We start from the raw sequence: 20,589 nt of genomic DNA on the forward strand, positions 1-20,589 counted from the left end.
TGGCAGAGTGAGCCATGTCTCTAAAAAGAAAGTACCATGCAATTTTAGTATTTCAGTTGGAAAAAGGATTAATTGTAGGGGGAAAGATGAGACAGGAAGACTAGCTGTTGTAGTATGAGTTGAAGGATGACTTGAGAAATATTAAAACGAGGTAGTAGCAACAGGAACAGAAAGGGCTTGTATAAACTATACTACTATATATGATCTTACATGACATATAAGGGGGAGAGGCACAGTTAGGTAAAATATTCTGCTTTTTGACCCTTGGTGATGGTGATAATAGCACATATGATTTGAGGAAGGCAAGATTGTTTGGTGAAGCAGATAAGTTTGGTAATAGTCATGATGATTTTGAGTTGAAGCAGAACATTTAAGGATGAATATTTAGGTATTTAAAGATGCACAAATGTGGTCGAATGCAGTGGCTCATGCCTGTAATCCCAGCACTTTGGGAGGCCAAGGCAGGCGGATCACTTAAAGTCAGAAGTTCAAGAGCAGCCTGGCCAACATGGTGAAACCCCATCTCTACTAAAAATACAAAAATTAGCTGGGCGTGGTGGTACACACCTGTAATCCCAGCTACTCAGGAGGCTGAGGCAAGAGAATTGCCTGAACCGGGAGGCAGAGGTTGCAGTGAGCTGAGATCATGTCATTGCACTCGAGCCTGGGCGATAGAAACTCCATCTCAAAAACAATCAAACAAAAATACGCATAAATGTGTAGTCAAAGTCCCATCACAAAAGAGATGGCATGCTCAAATTAGGATAATTTAAGGAATGTTTTAATAAAGGACTAGTAACAAACAGGCAAATATAAGGTAACCATAAGAGACAGTGCAGTACTGCAGACCAAGCAATAACTGCTGTTTCTGTCCTTTGGCTCATGGGCCAAGGGGAAGGAAGGGTTACCAGAATCCTGAAGAATAGGGCCCTGAACAGGGAGTCACCTTGGGAGATTCTGGAACCTTTGATCAAAGGACACAGCTAGCTGGAGGGCAATGCCTCTTCCAAATAATATCCTGCTAAGGTGCTCCATTGACTAAACCCAGTCTGAAGCCATGAGAGTCCCGCTAATGAAGTCAGTCTCCAGGGACAGAGAGCAAGGTGAAGAAGGGTGGAGAATAAATCTGGAGGAGCAAATGGAAGATATCTAGTACAACTGAAGCTTAGTAAAGAAAGGTCAGGGAGAAACTGATTTGGGAATCATCTTCATTTAAAGCTGCGGAAATAAATTAAATTTCCAAGAGGAAACGTATTTCAGAGATTTTTCCCAAGGAAGAAGATATGTAAATTCTATGTTTGTCTCTCTGTGATAGAAAACAAAGGACGTAGAATTAAGGAATTAACCTTAGAGGATGTTTGCATTTTAAAGAGTGCAGAAGAATCAGAGTAGTCAAATATGATAGAAAATCCTGGCCGGGCGCGGTGGCTCAAGCCTGTAATCCCAGCACTTTGGGAGGCCGAGACGGGCGGATCACGAGGTCAGGAGATCGAGACCATCCTGGCTAACGCGGTGAAACCCCATCTCTACTAAAAAACACAAAAAACTAGCCGGGCGAGGTGGCGGGCGCCTGTAGTCCCAGCTACTGGGGAGGCTGAGGCAGGAGAATGGCGTGAACCTGGGAGGCGGAGCTTGCAGTGAGCTGAGATCCGGCCACTGCACTCCAGCCTGGGCGACAGAGCGAGACTCCGTCTCAAAAAAAAAAAAAGAAAATCCTGGGTGGACTATTTCTGAGTTTGTTTGTTTTTTCCCTGTAAGTGGCTCTCTTTAGTAGGAAAGGGAAGAGTATTGACTTGGGTTAGTTAGTTCTGATTTAAAATTTCCCCTTTATCACTTACTTGGCAGTATTTAACCTTTTCAGAGTGTTTCACTGTCAGAAAATAGGAATTCAGGGTTGTGAAGATTACATAAAATAAATACATAAAGCACAGTGCTTGTAACAGAGTTTCTTTAATTTCATTAGCACCTTCCCTGTGACTTCAAGTATGGACAGGACTTTTATACATTAGAATGGAATATTGGTTTAACTTTGTTTATGTCTCTTGTGTTTTTCTCCTTCCTTTTGCTTCCACTTTAAAAAAAACAAAAACAAATGTTTTATACCTTCAGTTTATACTTTTTCCTTGTCATTCCTTCCTTGATTATTGTGCTCTGGCATCTCCATTTATCATTCTACTGAAGCTCTTTATCAGATTTCAGTGACCACTCTTCTGTCAAATTCAGTGACCCATAGAATCATCCAGAAGTAATCCTTCATAATCTTGCCTTCTTATCTGCTGAAACATTGTATTCTCCTAGTTATTTTTCTTACTGACCTTTGCATGGATTGTATTATTTATGCTTCTGAGTGTTTGCTCAAAGACAGTTTCCTTCTATCTATAATGTGCTCAGGTAGGTATTAGCCATCCTTTAAGGCCCAACTACATGAAGATTTCCACAATGATTGTGGTCTACATTAAACATTCCCTTACCTGATCTGTTATACTATCTGGATTTAGGTACTTTCTTGTATTCTTTTATTATTTTTATCTATTATTGCTTATATTATTTTTGTTGTATATACTATACTCCTGTTGTTTTCCCAGTGAGTGTGTAAGCACCTTGAAGACGGAGACCAGACTTTTTTCTTTTGTTGAATATACTGTTGAACATATAATAACTAGCTGGAAAATACAAATGGAAACAGATTGAGTTCTGAGTTAGTATTGTAGTATAATCAAGAACCATCTATGTAAAGTCAGACTTAAATTTCATTTTAAAAATCACAGTTGGTGTTCATCATTCTTGCTTATATCTAATAATTTGGATTTTTTTTTTTTTTTTTTTTTTTTTTGAGGTGGAGTCTCACTGTGTCACCCAGGCTGGAGTGCAGTGGTGTGATCTCGGCTCACTGTAACCTCTGCCTCCTGGGTTCAAGCAATTCTCCTGCCTCAGCCTCCCAAGTGGCTGGGACTACAGGTGTGTGCCACTATGCCCAGATAATTTTTTTATTTTTAGTAGAGACGGGGTTTTACCATGTTGGTTGGCCAGGATGGTCTTGATCTCTTGACCTTGTGATCCGCCCGCCTCGGCCTCCCAAAGTGCTGGGATTACAGCCACCGCGCCCGGCCTTTGAATTTTTTTTTTTTTTTTTTTGAGACAGAGTCTCGCTTTCTCACCCAAGCTGGAGTGCAGTGGCGCGATCTCTGCTCACTGCAACCTCTGCCTCTTGGGTTCAAGCAATTCTCATGCCTCAGTCTCCTCAGTTGCTGGAATTACAGGCACTCGCCACCATGTCTGGCTAATTTTTGTATTTTTGGTAGAGATGGGGTTTCTCCATGTTGTACAGGCTGATCTCGAACTCCTGACCTCATGCGATCTGCCCGCTTCAGCCTCCCAAAGTGCTGGGATTACAGGCCTGATTTTTTTCTTAAAAGCAATACATGCTTAATGGAAAAAATTGGAAAGTATTGCAAAGAATAAACAAACTGAAAATCATCACCCCTAATCTTACCAACAAGGAGACGATGATTGTTGCTTTTTTTAAAAACATTTCCTTTTAGTCTTTTTTTAAAATATGCATTTTAATCATAATTAATATTATATAATACAAGCTTCCTGCTTCTGTCTTCTGACCACTTGGGGCAGGACTTTGCTCCTTAACCACGTATCAAGACATTAACGTTTAGTCTTATTAGTTAATTATCAAGAAACCTTAAACCATTTTTAGTGATCAACAAAATTGTGTTTACACATTAGTTGAAAAGATAGATGATGATGAGAATTTTTACATAATTCAACAGGAAAGCAGTGCTTTTTAAAAGTAAAAATGAAAGTTTAGGTTTTTAAAATGCAGTTTAAAAAATAAAACCAGATTTCCTTCATGAAAAATAAGATAAGGAGCCAAATTTCTTTCTTGAAGAATCTCAGGACTAATTTGACTTCATGATGAGCTGTCATAACTTTTGTATTTGTTATACCATCAGAAATCCTCCCTGTGGCACAAAAGGACTCCTTTAATTAGAAAATATTGTTGCCACAGGGAGGTAGAAGATCGACATGAAAAACTGGGGATCTGAAAAGGAGCCCCTATCCTAGGATTACCTGAAGGTGAAACAGATTGAGCCAGAAGGAAGACAATGCTGGTAGGTTGGTTTTTAATTTATTAAAAATGTTTATACTTTTATATTTCATTAAAATTATTTCATCTACCTTTACCATATTTTTGTTTAAAGGGTGACAATGATTCCTCCTTAAGGAAGGAGAAGTAATACAATAATTTTTTTCCTCCAAGATAGTTTGCTGAGTTATCCCTTATCATGTTCTTAATATTTGTTTCTTTTTATAGATGAAGCTCTGGGGCTATTTCATGCCTCTACTTCCTTGGAAGCTACTATTGACTGAACGTCTTTAAGTCATTTTTTTTTTTTGTCATTTCTATTATTTTTGCTTCTAATTTACATCTTTTCTTAGATTTTTAAAAAGTGTTTTTTCCCCCAATTATTTATTTTCTTGAGGTTAGCCTAGCCCTAAGTTTTCTAAAATGGTAAAATGTGAATCTTAAGTTCATTTAGTTTTTACTCTAGAATTGTTTGAATTGTAATTGTACTGTGATTTAGATCAGGCAGTATTATTAGATAAAATTTTTTAATACTTTAATAACTATCAGCCAGGTATAGTGGCTCAAGTCTGTAATCCCATCACTTTGGGAGGCCTAGGTCGGGAGTTCAAGATCAGCCTGGCCAACTTGGTGAAACCCCATCTCTACTAAAAAATACAAGAAATTAGCTGGGCGTGGTGGTTGGACGCCTGTAGTCCCAGCAACTGAGGAGGCTGAGGCAAGAGAATTGCTTGAACCCAGGAGGCGGAGGTTGCAGTGAACTGAGATGGCACCACTGCACTCCAACCTGGACAACAGAGACAGACTCCGTCTCAAAAAACAAAACAAAACAAAAACAACAACAAAACTTTTTCATTTAGCCTGAGATGCTATCAATTGTAATAAACACTTTTATACCACTAAAGGAAAAAATGCTGCCAAATATAAACTTTCTAAGGGACTATCAACTTTAAGATAGGTACTGATTTCAGAGATGTCAAATGTGAAAAATGTGTATCTTAGGATTAATGAAATATGATTTGCAATTATGAATCTTTCCTGAAACTCTCATTTACTGGGAATTAAACATTAAAACATGAGGCCTAGGCCGGGCGCGGTGGCTCAAGCCTGTAATCCCAGCACTTTGGGAGGCCGAGGCGGGTGGATCACGAGGTCAGGAGATCGAGACCATCCTGGCTAACATGGTGAAACCCCGTCTCTACTAAAAATACAAAAAACTAGCCGGGCCTGTTGGCGGGCGCCTGTAGTCCCAGCTACTCGGAGGCTGAGGCAGGAGAATGGCGTGAACCTGGGAGGCGGAGCTTGCAGTGAGCCGAGATCGCCACTGCACTCCAGCCTGGGTGACACAGCGCGAGACTCCGTCTCAAAAAAAAAAAAAAAACAAAAAAAACATGAGGCCTATGAAAAATGGGGGTGAGTTGTGGTATGGAAATCCATATGAGTGCTGAGTATGCTCTCTAAATTTTTTTTTTTTTTTTTTTTTTTGAGACCGAAGTCTGGCTCTGTTGCCAGACTGGAGTACAGTGGCGCGATCTCAGCTCACTGCAACCTCCTGGGTTCAAGCAATTCTCCTGCTTCAACCTCCTGAGTAGCAGAGATTGCAGACGCGCACCAACATACCCAGCTAATTTTTGTATTTCTAGTAGAGACAGGGTTTCACCATTTTGGCCAGGATGGTCTCCATCTTCTGATCTCATGATCTGCCTGCCTTGGCCTCCCAAAATGCTGGGATTACAGGCGTGAGCAACCATGCCCAGCCTCTAAATTCTTTAATGTCTTTTAAGAGAGGATATTTAAATAAAAAAATCATATAACCATATTGTTTAAAATTATACAAAATAACCATAAGTTGTCAGATTATGGAGTATATAGAAAAAGAAAATCTTTTTTTAATATGACATATTTACTTCAATAGATTGTTATCCTAATTGAATATCACTTAATTAGTAGAACTTTGAGATCTAAAAAGAAAATGAAATGAAGCTTCTGCTTTTTAAACTGTCATTTAAAAACAGGATCCTTTAAGGGCTCGTTAAAATAGCACGATTTTTAGTACACTTGAATGTATGTTTTACAGATTATTAATTATGTGAAGGAGAAAATAGTGGCCAAAAGCAAAGACCTACTCTGTCAATTAATAAAGCAGAAATGAAAAGGAATTATTTTATTTACTTTTAATTTTTGTTTTGTTTTGTTTTGAGACATGGTCTTTCTCTGTTACCCAGGCTGGAGTGTAGTGGGGCAATCTTGGCTCACTGCAACGTCTGCCTCCCGAGTTCAAGCAATTCTCCTGCCTCAGCCTCCTGAGTAGCTGGGATTACAGGTGTCCACCACCATGCCCGGCTGATTTTTGTATTTTTAGTAGAGACAGAATTTCACCATGTTTGCCAGGCTGGTCTCAAACTCCTGACGTCAAGTGATCCAATCGGTCCTCCTTGGTCTCCCAAGGTACTGGGATTATAGGCATGAGCCATTGTGCTCTGCCAATTTTTTTTTTTTTTTTTTTGAGACAGGGTCTCTGTCACCAAGACTGGAGTGCAGTGGCACGATCTTGGTTTATTGCAAACTCTGCTTCCCAGGTTCAAGTGATTCTTCTGCCTCAGCCTCCCGAGTAGCTGGAATTACAGGCACCCACTACCATGCCCTCCTAGAGTGCTGGGATTATAGGCGTGAGCCCCTGCACCCAGCCAATTTTTTTTTTTTTTTTTTTTTTTTGAGACAGGGTCTCTCTTTGTCACCCAGGCTGGAGTGCAGTGGTATGATCATGGTTCACTGGAGCCTTGACCGTCCCAGCTCTAGTGCTCCTCCCACTTTAGCCTCCCTAGTAGCTGGGACTACAGGCAAACGCCACGACACTCAGCTAACTTTTTTATTATTTGCAGAGATAAGATCTCAGTATGTTGCCCAGGCTGGTCTCATACTACTGGGCTCAAGCAATTCTCCCCCCTTGACCTCCCACAATGCTGGGATTATAGGCATGAGCCACCCTGCCTGGATGAAAAGAAATGATTTTAAATGATGTTTGTATATCAAGAAATATCTGTTTTATGTAAAAGGAAAGAAAAGTATATCTAGACGATAGATCATTAAAAGATATTTGTTTGATTTTGGAAACTAGTAGCCATTCATTCTTTTGTATTTAGAGAGACTTTAAAAAGTTTTTTAATTTATCTTTTTTGAGATGGAGTTTTGTTCTGTCACTCAGGCTGGAGTGCAGTGGTGCGATTCCAGCTCCCTGAAACCTCCACCTCCTGGTTCAGGCGATTCAGAGAGACTTTTTAAAGAAACATTAGTTAACTTTTAACTTTGCTATACCATAGTGTATCTAAATAATATAATTTTATTAATTCAGACTGAGGAGAAGGCTGAATCTGGATTACATAGAATTTTAAATGAGTTGCAAACAAGGTTACAAGTGTTGCCAAGCAGAGATAGATTTTAAGATTTTCTTAGATGTACAAATAGGAATGCTTTAACACATATCTCTAGGCAAATCCATACATCCATTCAGCCATCTGTCAGTGCTTACTGAGGACCTGCAGTGTCCCAGCCTCAGAGCTGAATATCTTGTGGTAAACAAGACCCTCTCTTTGCCCTCACCAGGCTTTCAGCTATGTATAGAAGATGAACAATTTATTAAACATGTTATTATGATAAAATGTGATGAGAATTATGATAGGATTAATTCAAAGTTTATGGGAATAAACAGCAGGAGAATGCCTTCCTGAGGATGTGACATCTGAAGTAATTATCCAGGCGGAGAATAGCGAGGTTGAAAGTCTGGAGGAAGAAAAACAAGGCTTATTTGAGTTGCTGAAAGAGATTCAATAGGGTTAGAGTATGAATTATGAGAAGGAAAGGGGATTAAAATGAGGTATAAGAGGCGAAAAAGAAAAAAATCTTATTGCTGTGGGCTTTTAAAGCTTTTTATCTGTTTCTTGGATCATATAAGTCTAAAGGGCAGTGAGGAGCCTTTTAAAAGTTTTGAGCAGTTTTGAAAAATACAAATTTAGTTTTTTTCAAAATAGTAAGTGCTGTAAATGGAAAAAGGAATTGGACAGTCAAAGAATTACTTGAAGTCTGAACTCGTTGGTTTCTCATTCGTAGCTCCCTGATATCTAGCTAACTGTTCTTATTCATCTTCTACTAAGTTGGCTACCTCTCCAGATTTGGGGTATAAGTATGTTCATTGCCTACACTAAGCTAAAAGTAGTAGAGATTAAGATAGTTGCTCAGCCAGCCTTTCTTTTTGGAGTTAACAAGGTAGGTGCTTTGTACAGTGCTGTTTCAGGAGGAGGAATCATTGTCCCTTATCCATTGTCCATGCCCATTTGTGTAAACTTGTGGGTTTTTCCAGGACCTGGGCGAGACTCCAAACAGCAAGTCCTGATTGAATGCCATGCCTATTTGTTGAATTTGTTAGGTATTTATCTAGGCTGGTGGTCTTTAAGTCAATTGTGTAATAGGAATATTACTTTATATTGAGACCTTGTCTGTATGGGGCGGGGGTGGGGGAGGAAAAAGGCTTGTATGGTGGCATGGACCTGTAGTCCCAGCTACTCCTTGCAGTCCCAGGAGTTCAAGGCTGCATTGAGCTGTGATGGCTCCACTGCTCTAGCCTGGGCAAACAAGCAAGACCCTGTCTCAAAAAAAAAAAAAAAAAAAAAAAAGTATATTATTTTGATCATTTGTACTAGATAGCATAAGTTAATATATTTCTTTTGGTCTTGATGTCTTTGAGGACTAACTTATAAGTAAAAGTTATCTTGAAACTCTTTGTGTGTTTGCAGCACCGCATACAAACAACTGCTGGTTTTTATTTCCACTGGCATCATCGACAGTGTTCTAGGCTTCAGGTGTCGTAATAGATACCATAAAGAGAAGTATATACAGAAGAGCTATGATTTGAGCCTTTACAACTAAATATATATAAAAGGGCTTTATAATGGATTTTTTCTTTTTAAAAAATGTAATACACAATATTTAGAATATTAAACTGAAAAATTCAACTAATATTAATTATAAATTAATAAAATATTGGCAGCAGTGTTAATTTAAATACATCTTATTTTCCCCTTTCCTTCTTCCTTAAGATAATTACTATCCTGTTTATTAATGATATAATGGAATATTTACAATAGAAGTATGGAATATTCCAGATATGTGTGCTTTTTAATTGCCAAAAAGAAGTGACCTTTTAGTTTAACAACAATTTATTTTGGAGTAGGTTGGCCTATTAATGACAAGTTCTCATTTTTATGGGGATTTAGATAAAGATTCAAATCATAGCTCCTAAGCAGTGCAGTTATTTAAGATGGAATGAGAAGTTGTGAGTATCTTTACAACTGGAGACTTTAAAGCATGAACTAGAATGCCACTTAGGGATGTTGTAAAGGGAATTCAAGTGTCAGGTAGGTATTCAAACTAGGTTTCTTTTGTAATTTTCAATTGTGAGATGCTGTTTATAACTTCATTCTGTAAAAGCATGAAAAAACATGATTGTCTATGATATGGTTATCAGTTCAGTCTCCTGATTAGAAAGGTGTCCCATGAAACAAAGATGAGTTTTTTTTAGTACTCAGGTTTTATCTTTAGTTAGTTTTATTCCATAGTCATTCTCAAACATTTTGTCCCTGGATAGCTGCCTTATAGATGTCTGTCTTTGGTCACAACAGGAATTGGGCAAGAAAATGTGACATAAGCCCATCATGTTGTTTTGGGGGAAGGACAAGGACCCCAGAGCATGTGCTCTGCTTATGGTCAGCAGCTTTATTTTATTTTGCCACTTAAAGAGTCTTAATCTTATTATTGTGTTTAGGTAGTTTTTTCTTCTTTTATACCAATAGCACAGACATAGCTTTGAGTGTAAATTGCTTAAAAGTTTTTCTGATTAGTTGATATGGCTAGTACTTAGAAGATGCTTACATCAAAAAATAGCATTCTTTTTCAAAGCAATTTCTAATATACAATATTAATTATTAGACAAAAATATTTTTTAATGTTTCTTTTTATTTTAGATTCAGGGGGTACATGTGCAGGTTTGTTACGAGAGTATACTGCATGATGCTGAGGTTTGGGCTTCTATTGATCCCATCACCCAGATAGTGAACACAGTACACGTGGGAAGTTTGAAAAACATCCTTGCTCGCTTCTCCCTCCCTCCCTTCCTCCCTCCCTCCCTTCCTCCCTTCCTTCTTTTGGAATCCCCAGTGACTGTTATTCCCATCTTTATGTCTTATATGAACCCAAAATTTAGCTCCCACTTATAAGTGTGATATGTGGGTTTTTGTCTGTGCGTTAGCCTCTGGCTGCATCCATGTTGCTACAAAGGACACAATTTCATTTTTTATGGCTACGAAAAATGGAGTTTTGATTAAATAAATTTAGAAAATGCTGGGTGAAGGAAAATTAAACAGATTTATTTACAGGAAGACTTCTCAGATATTTTAATATGCAAATGTGAATTATGATTCTAAAGAAGAGGTATCTCTTTTAAGAGATTATCTCTTAAGACTAAATGTCTTATAGAACAGCCTTATACCTTTACAGTAGGACCACCTGGCTTGTTAGTACTAGTTTGGCACAGTCATAAATAGCCAAGGGACTAAAATTCTCGTTTAATAAACTGTATTATATTTCGCTGTTTACCTCATTAAGTCTGCTACTTCTTAATGCTGCTTGTCTCATGCCATGGTAGTGCATTTTTCCCAACAAGGTTTTAATTTTTTAATTTTGTAAATCAGACAGTTAAATACTGTGGATTAGGAGTACTGGCCAGACCGCAAGTTGTCTTACATTAGTGACCAGAAATAATTGTTGGACCAAGAAACTAAAATGTTGTTAGCTTTACTTTTTGAATTTATTGAAGCATCTTCCTGCGAAAAAAAAATAAAGTTAGATTTATACCAGCAGGTTATTTTTGGCAATGATGCTTGTTTACTATGCTCTCCTTAAGGTATATGAGTGCTTTTTCAGGGAGATAACATAGTGTCTTTGGCAGAAGGTATTTTCCATGATGTTTTTCTTTAAATAAAGAAGAGTTACTATGATGCCTCCTCATTCAATCATTGCATCAGAGTTACTCTAACAGTTCTGGACACAGGGCAGCAAGCATACTTACTTATTTGGGCCCACCATCTTAAAATGTTCAGATGTGTGAGTTTGAAGGTTGTTCTCTTCTCCTCATTTGAGAGTTTTCTGTGACCTTCCTTAACAACCAGTTCCTCAATTATTTGATCTTTTCTTATTTTCTACCCACGGACATTTACCTGTTTAATGAAGACAAGTCTGTTCTCAGAGCAGGGTATGTTTTGTTGCCTTTCTATCCATTAACCACCTCCCCACAACCCTACTCTGCTATTTTGAGTGTGCTTTTTAGTCATTCTATGGCATTTTTAGAAAGCACAGATTTTTTTTTTTTTTTTTAAAGAATATGAATGGATTTTAGGGTAATCTAGTCCACCTCTTCAAAAGAGCTAGTTAGCAATGGAGCAGGTCCAGAAACCCTGGTCTCCTGATTCCTAGGACAGGACTGTTTCTGTCCTAGAGTGCTGCTTTGGGGCCTGAGAGATTCGGTAGTTTTTGTTTTTTAATAAGCTTCCATAACATAGTTATTAATAAAATGTTCTGAATTTCTATTTCACTACCAGAAATCAAAAGAGAATTGTGTCTCCCTTCTATCGTTAATTTAATTTGTATAACCTTGAGGAAGCCACTTACTTTCTGTTAGTACGAGTTTCCTCATCTGCAAAATGAAGAATACAGTAATTATCTCTCACTATTCTGAAAACTAATAATAAGGTATTCACAGTGTTAAGCATGGTGCCTGGCATGAAGAAAGCTCAATGCATTCTTCATACTGCTGCTAGTGTAAGTTTCCTGAAATGTTCTTTGATTGTAATTTTCTTTTTAAAAAAATTTAATGACAGCCTATCATCGACAAATTGATTGTCATTTTCTTTCATAAAGCCCTTGTATTATCATGACAGTCTGGATAAAATCAAATGCCTTAAAAGATACACAAGACCTTTATATATTATCGTTCTCACTTTTTCAGTTATAGCTCTTACCATGCCTTTTTTTTTTTTTTTTTTTTTCTCTTCTCCTGGCTCTCTGGCTTCCACAACTTGGTAAGGTTTACACTTTGCCTAAAAAGCCAGCCCCTCTTGTTTTTATCTGTGATTAGACATTTCTTTAGGAAGGATTTCTTGATCTTTCCAGTATTTATCAGTTTTATCATGTGGTGCTGTCCTATACTTGTGAGAGTTGTTATATTATATTTGGTATGTATATCATATTACCTTTCCACCATTCACACATTTCTAAATCTAGAATACCCAAATGTTTACTACAAGAAGATTAAGGGACTTACTAATAGAAGTCTGTTTAGCTATTGAGAGGCACTTTTATTTAATTCCCCTAAAATGTGAAAATTCCCTGATTGTGTGGTAAAGATGCCTCTCTGTCTCTTTTAACTATAGTTATTAACTGTTGATTGTTATTACCCTTAGTGTTGTGTTTTATTTTGATTTTTTTTTTGTATTTTAAAAATTGGTTTATAATCGTTGTACATATTTTGGGTGTAGGTATGATATTTTGATACACACACACATATATATATTTTATATATATATAAAATGTGTAATGATAAAGTTGAAGTAATTGGGATATCCGTCGCCTCACACATTTATTGTTTTGTTTTAACAAGAGGTTTTTAACACAAATATGTTTCAAGGAGGTGGTGGTGGCGGTGAAGAGGGTAGTTGTCTGTGAATGTCTTTATTTATAAAGAGGCCTGTCACTCAGAGGGGGTCAATAGAACTTTTAATAGCTCTTACCTGTTAAATTTTGTAAGGTTTTCCTTTGTTTTTTTCTTTTTTAAAATTCAGTGGTCAGTTCTTAGATTGTAAGGTTTTTCAACCTTTTTGTGTCTTGAACCTTTTTGGCCATAGGGTGAATCCCATGAACTTTCAGAGCATTGTTTTAAAATATAAAGTAAAATATCTAGGATTAAAAAGAAACCATATATATTGAAATACAGTTATCAAGACTGGGCATGGTGGCACACGCCTGTAATCCCAGCACTTTGGGGGGCCGAGGCAGGTGGAACACCTGAGGTCAGGAATTCGCAACCAGCCTGAGTAACATGGTAAAACCCTTTGGCCTACTGTTTTTTTTTGGAGACAGGGGTCTGGCTCCCCTGTCACCAGGCTGGGTGCTGTGTGGCCGCGATCTCAGCTCACTGGCTCAGCCTCCCGGGTTCACCATAGAATTCCTCCATACCTCGAGCCTCCCGGGAGTAGCTGGGACACAGTCGCCCGAGCACCTCGCCTGGCCTAATTTTTGTATTTTTGTAGTAGAGGCAGGAGGGGTTTCCGTGTTGTGAGGATGATCTTGCGTCCCTCAAGGCCTGGGTGATCCATGTCCGGCCTCCCAAAGTGCTGGGATTACAGGCTTGAGCCACATGGTCGCTACTAAAATTCAAAAAAAAAAAAAAAATAGCTGGGTCCATGGTGAAACATCCCAGGCTTCAGGCTGGGAGACAGGAGATCTGCCCAGCACCTGAGAGGAGGTTGCAGGGTGTTGGGAGACGAGTTCACGATGCCAGCCACTTTAAGCTGGGCAGCAAGAACAAACTCTATCTCAAAGAAAGAAAGGGTTAAAACCTCAGACTTTCATTTTAAGAATTGTGATATATATCAATGCATGTGCTTCCCCTATATTAATATGATGAACTCAGTGAGAAATCTAGTGGCAGATCCCTCGTTACTGCTATAATTTCAAAGTAGTGACGACCATACACAATTTATATAAATGAGACCTAATACCGAAAAAACCGGCTGTAATGGATATGAAAATATACCACAGGATTTATATTGGTCATGAAATCACAGATACTACTAAAACAACTGTGGTTTGTGCTTTTATTTAAAAGTAATGAGCTAAATTTCAGTTGGAAGCTAAAAATCTATTGTTCCCAAGTCTCATCCATGTATTATTTTCAGCTGCATCATCTACCTTTTCATTCATCATTTTCTTCCTCCATCATTTGCCTACTTCATTCTCTCTTTTCCCTAGTAGTCCATAGTAGGGATCTGAAAGCCAGTTTAAATATGTCACATTTTAAGTATAGTTTTATGATCCCTGCTGTATTCTTTTTTTTAAAGGAAAAAAAGCTTCTCAAATATGTAGTGGTAGTTTTTCATATTCATTAATGGAGTGACAGTTTAATTTCTTTGGCTGAGCATTTAGTATATCTCTTCAAATGTTTATTAAATATTTTAATGACCTCTTTGTTGGTTTGAGATCCTTTCTATCTCCATGACAAAAATTTCCATGGCCAATGGTTCTTAAACTTAAGCATACATAAGAATTATCAGAAGGGCTTGTTAAAATACAGAGTGTTGGACCTATCCCTAGGATTTCTGATTCAGTGGATCTGTGGTAGAACTGGAGAATTTGCATTTCTAACAAGTCCCCAGGTGATAGGGCTGCTGCTGGCCAGGGATCGTTATTATTAAAAGATAGTGAGTAGAAAAACAAACTGTTTGTCTCACTATACTCTCAACAGTTAACACACAAGACCTGTGGAACTTCTGATTACCATGAAGTGTGTGGGATTTCTCCCGACTAATAAACGGGTCAGTCAGTTCTGTAGTAGACACCAGCTGGGTGTCCTCTAATTCAGTTCAATTCTAACACTGTCTGCCTGGAGATAGCATCAGATCCTCTGAGAAACACATTTACCAGTTTATCATAAAGGATATTTAAAGCATACAAATGAAGAAATGCATAGGGCGTGAAATAGGGGGAAGGGTCATGGAGGTCCCATGCCCTCACTGGGCATGCCATGCTCCAGAAACCTCCACATGTTCAGCTATCTGGAAAGTCTCTGAACTTATTCCTTTTGGGTTTTTATGGAAGCTTCATTAAGTAGGCATGATTGATTAAGTAATTGGCTGTTGGTGGTTGACTTAAACCTTCAGCCCTGTTTCCTGAGGCCCAGAGGTTGGGAGTGGGGCTGAAAGTCCCAACCCTATAATCCTGCCTTGGTCTTTCTGGTGATCAGCCCCCATCCTGAAGATACCTAGGGGCTGGCAGCCATTAGTCAATCTTTGGCACACAAAAGGACACTTACTACTTTGGAGAGTCCAAGGATTTTAGGACTTGTATGCCAGGAAATGGGGAGCAAGACTAAATAAATTTATTTCACACATATTTCACAATATCACAGCTAGAACTTGGGAGATTTTCTTATCACTAGATGAGCTTGCAAAAGATCACAAGAAAGTTTTACATCAAAAAGAAAAGATTAGCCTGGGCAATATGGCAAAACCCCATCTCTACAAAAAAATACAAAAATTAGTCGGGCATAGTGGCAGATGCCTGCAGTCCCAGCTACTTGGAGGCTGAGGTGGGCAGATTGCTTGTACTTGGCAGGTCAAGACTTCAGTGAGCTGTGATTGTGACACTGCATTGTGACAGAGCGAGACCCTGTCTCGGGGAGAAACAAAACAAAACAAAACAAAAAAAACCATTTATGTCTCTGATCTAGTTAGCAAAAAGATACTTCTTTTTTTTTTTGGAGAAGGAGTCTCGCTCTGTCACCTAGGCTGGAGTGTAGTGGCACGATCTCAGCTCACTGCAACCTCCGCCTCCTGGGTTCAAGCAGTTCTGCCTCAGCCTCCCGAGTAGCTGGGATTACAGGTGCCCGCCACCACGCCCAGCTAATTTTTGTATTTTTTGTAGAGATGGGGTTTCACCATCTCGGCCAGGCTGGTCTCAAACTCCTGACCTCAGGTGATCTGCCTGGCTGATACTTCTTATATATGGTGTTTGACAAGTCTTACAGGAAAATCTGAATTTTTTTCCCCATATCACCTTTATTCTGATACGTAATAGTTGGAAAATAAAGGCAAGATTTAGAATAATTACTGAGAATGAAAAAATTCTTTTGAAGAGGAAACCAAGAACTTGGTTCAAGAGGTGAAAGAAATTAAAAGGTGGTAATTTCTTTTTGAGACATTTACTTTCTTGAATAAACTTGGCATCCTTTTTTTTTATTTATTTAAATTTTTTCTCTAGGGACATTGGTCTACAGTTTGTATCTCGGTTTACAACATTAAGCTTCTTTCATTTTGTTTGGAAAAATAAGGCTGGCAGAATTACATTTGTTTTTAATTCCATTGCTAATATTACAGACTTAGGAGGCTATCAGATGCAAGTTATTTACTTGAGACGAGAAGCACTGATTATTTTGGCTAGGCTTCATCTGAAGGCCTATGTTCTGGGAAGAGAGGCCTCCATAAAAAAGGAAGAACTTTTAGTGACCTTTATCCTGGAGAATAAAAGTAAAGATCAGAAGCCACTGCATTCAGTTTACCATCTCACAAAAGGAGTCAAGTATTGTATAGGTCAGAGACCACTATTGTAAGATCATATAAGTCCTATGTCTAATTTTGTTATCCTGTTTCTCCATAATAATTAGTATCAAGTGCTTTACAAAAAGAATCCCCATATACTTGTTTTTGGAGGCCACAAGAAGTGGGGAGGCTCATGAGAGACTCCAGTTAATTCTGCAACTAGTCTTAGGGGAAACAGAACTCCAAAAAATAGAATAGCTGAAAGGAGAAGAAAGCAGACTGAATTCTTGTGCTTATCAGAGGAAGAACAAAAGAATGAGTTGTCCTGGATCTGAGACCATTAGTGGGGTTACCTGAGATGACCTGTGATGTGTGTGGCACTGTGTTCTTTTTATGCGAACTAGAACAAGAAATTAGATATGGCCCCTCCTGTAAAGAAGCTCACTCGTTTGTGGGGAAAATATATAAGGAAACAATTCTTTATAACCTAAGGTTTAATAATATTAGTGTTATAAGAGTGAAGGAGAGAGATCTTAGCTATTGTGATGGGAAGTTTACATTTTAGTTGAGTTTGGGAGGATAAATAAAATTTCATTTCAAAGAAAAGAATTTTCTAGTTGAGAAGTCATTCATTTATACCTTTTCCTACCTTCTCCCAGTCCATTACCAAATCATGTTAATTTTGCCTCCAAAGTATACCTTGAGTCTTCCCATCTTCATTGCTACTAGGCTAGTTCACTCTGTAGTTTTTTTTACATGAGCTATGTTGATGGCCTTTGGCCTTCTAATCAGCCTTTCTGTTTTCATTATTGCCTCTTCCTCCTACCTCCAGCAATCTATGCTCACCATAGTAGCCAAAGTGATTTAAAATATAAATTTGTAAGTGGAATAGTGATACTCCCTACCTAAAATCTTTCAGTGGATTCTAATTGCACTTAAGATAAAATTCAGGAGTATTTTAAAATTGTTTTCACTTAATTTTTATTTTTTTCTGTATTTCAATGGATGCAGTTAAAAAAAATTTTTTTTTAAAGAGATATGGTCTTGTTATGATGTCCAAGCTGGAACATAGTGGTTATGCACAGGTGCAGTCCCACTACTCATCAGGACAGGAGTTTTGACTTGCTCTGTTTCTGTCCTGGTCTGGTTCACCTCTCTGTAGGCAACCTTGTGGTCCCTCACGTTTATGCCAAACTTAGTGCAGATACCCAATTGACTTAGTGCACTATAGCCCAGAATTTCTGGACTCAGGCGATCCTCTTGTCTCAGCCTCCCAACTAGCTGGGACCACAGGCATGTGCTGCTGCGCCTGGCAGGAGTTTTTAACATGGTCTTTAAGACACTGAATAATTTGGTTTCATCTAGAAACAATAATAATAGCAACCCCCCAAAACAGGGGAAAAAAAAAAAAAAGCTCTAACCTTTAAAGTTTCTTTACTATATTGCCAGAAATTGTTTTTAGGGTTTTACATATTAACATACATATTTCACACTCTCAACAACCCTAGGCCGAATAACTTTTCCAAGGCTAGATAGCTATTTAAGTGGTAGAAGCAAGGATTTAACCCAGAGCCCAAGCTTAAGCATTGTACTCTGATGAATTATATAATATCCCTTACCCTCACAATATAAATTATTGTAATCACAGTGCTCCTTTCATCCTTCCATTAATCCAAACTCTTGACCTCCACAGGGTGTTCATGCATGCCATTTTCTGTCTGGAGTAGATTACTTTCTAGTTTTCAATTTCTAACTCCTGGTTGTCCTTTAGATTATAGTTTAAATGTCACTTTCTCACAGAGAAAGAGGCCTTGGCTGATATTCTTAAATCTCAATTAGGACTGTTCTGTTATTTTTTATCATAGCCCTCCATTCTTTAATGTGTTTTGTTGTTAGCACCTACAACTTTTGATGCATTCAGTTCCCACCATTAGGTAGTAAATACCTTCCAAGAAATTCAAATCACATAAAACCTGGCATTAATGTGAGGTTAATGAAATGGCCCAGGTCAGTCTGGGTATAGGAGGAAGAGGTGTGTGTATGAAATGGGTTCCAGAATTCAGACTAAGGTATCCAAAATCAGTCTAAGGTCCAGCTGTGGTTTGGTGCCACCTGGTGGTAGTTGTGTACTCCTGTGACTGCTTTTTGAAGATAGGATGGAAGATGGGAGCCAATTATCAGTTGCCTTACCTGAATTCATGTATTCAGGAAGTTTTACTCGACTATATTTATATTTGTGCTCGTTTGCTTAATGTTTCCACACTGTGCTCCATAAAGTCAGAGACTATATCCATTGTGTTTACTGGAATTTCTCAGGGCCAGGAACCCAGTAGGTTTTCAATAAAATATTTGTTTATTGAATGAGAACACATCATGAACCAGAATGGATTGCCAAGAACTTTGTATTTTACTTAGAGACTGCCCGTCAGTGTAGTTTAACTAGAGTTTAGGCTACATAGACAGGTATGGTTGAGAGATAATGCTAGACAGGTAAAGGTGCAGTAGGACTGGATTGTGATGGCCCTTGAATAAAATAGGAACTGTGTGAAACATTATTTGGAAAAGATGAGAAGTGAAAAGAGGGACATTTATCTTAAACATCCAGAACATAGAAGATGTAGCTTTCAAAATAAGAACTTTGGGATAGGTTAGGGAATAAACTAAACTTTACCAATTTAACAAAAGGCAACAAAGGAGAATAAAATGATGGAATAGAAATAATAAGATAGTAGAAGTAAGTACAAAATATATCAGAAATTATATTAAAATTATTGCGATCACAAGACAATAACCTGTGTTATTTATAATAGATGCATAAAGCAAAATTAAATGAGTGGAAATAGCTGATATATAACAGATAAACCAAAATTAAGTTTTAAAAATAGAAAAATATGTTTACCAGAAAAATACTAATCAAAGGGAGCAGGTATAATAAAATACAATTTAGGGTGAACATTTTTTTTTTTTTTTTTTTTTGAGACGGAGTCTCGCTCTGTCGCCCAGGCTGGAGTGCAGTGGCCGGATCTCAGCTCACTGCAAGCTCCGCCTCCCGGGTTCACGCCATTCTCCTGCCTCAGCCTCCCGAGTAGCTGGGACTACAGGCGCCCGCCACCTCGCCCGGCTAGTTTTTTGTATTTTTTTAGTAGAGACGGGGTTTCACCGTGTCAATTGGGACAGAGAGATACTCTTTATATTGCTAAAAGGAACAATCTAGAAGACAAAATCATCATAAACTTATATGCATCTAGCAACACAGCCTTGAAACACCACTTAAAACAAAAATTTTTAGGAAAACTAGACATGTCTACAAAATAGTGGGAGGTCTTTGTCAAAGTGGAAAAAATCAAGCATATAGAAAATTAAAAATGGTATCAAAGAATTCAACTACAAAGGGCTTAACAAACTTTGTAAATTGGAGATATATAGGACATTGTACCTAACCTAATAGAAACTTAAACATTTTTTAGTTATATGTAAGTCAGTTTTTAAACATGTACTATTCCATAGAGGAATATTAATAATGTCTAGAAAATCAGTATCATACAAAATATGTTATTTCAGCCAGGCATGGTGGCTCATGCCCATAATCCTAGTGCTTTGGGAGGCTGAGGCGGGAGGATCACTTGAGGCCAGGCAGGACAATATAATGAGACTCTGTGTAAAAAATAAATTAGCTGGGCATGGTGGCACTCACCTATAGGGCACATTACACTCCAGCCTGAGTGACAGCCAGACCTCTCTAAAAAGAAAATCAAATAAATATTTGGTCATGATGCAAGAATATTAGAAAACAATGAAAAGACAATCAAAGTACTTAATAATATTGGAAACTAAAAATTAGTGGACCAAAGAAGAAATGAAAATGTTAAAATACTTATGGCTAAATAACATTGAAAGCATTCCATTTTTTTTTTTCTTTTCTTTTTCTGTTTTTTTTTTGAGACAGAGTCTTGCTCTGTCGACCAGGCTGGAGTGCAGTGGTGTGATCTTGGCTCATTGCAACCTCTGCCTCCTGGGTTCAAGCGATTCTCCTGCTTCAGCCTCCTGAGTAGCTGGGATTATGGGCACATGCCACCACACCTGGCTAATTTTTGTATTTTTAGTAGAGATGGGGTTTCACCCATATTG

General features: G+C 38.0%; 1 protein-coding gene across 11 annotated transcripts in view; it reads left to right on the plus strand.

The window, feature by feature from the left end:
- ELF2 (E74 like ETS transcription factor 2) overlaps positions 1 to 20,589 on the plus strand; it is a 125,525-nt gene that overhangs the window by 68,028 nt on the left and 36,908 nt on the right. For 2 of the 11 annotated variants that reach the window (XM_009207583.4, XM_009207586.4), the window contains exon 2: positions 4,022 to 4,124. The exons of 8 other annotated variants lie outside the window; for them this stretch is intronic. The gene's annotated coding sequence lies outside the window, so the exon portion shown is untranslated. Of the gene's footprint in view, positions 1 to 3,965; positions 4,125 to 20,589 lie in introns of all 11 variants that reach the window. One more of the 11 variants, XM_017959050.3, reaches the window with a different exon arrangement.

The sequence above is a fragment of the Papio anubis genome, chromosome 3, assembly GCF_008728515.1.
Source record: "Papio anubis isolate 15944 chromosome 3, Panubis1.0, whole genome shotgun sequence".
NCBI classification, from domain to species: domain Eukaryota; kingdom Metazoa; phylum Chordata; class Mammalia; order Primates; family Cercopithecidae; genus Papio; species Papio anubis.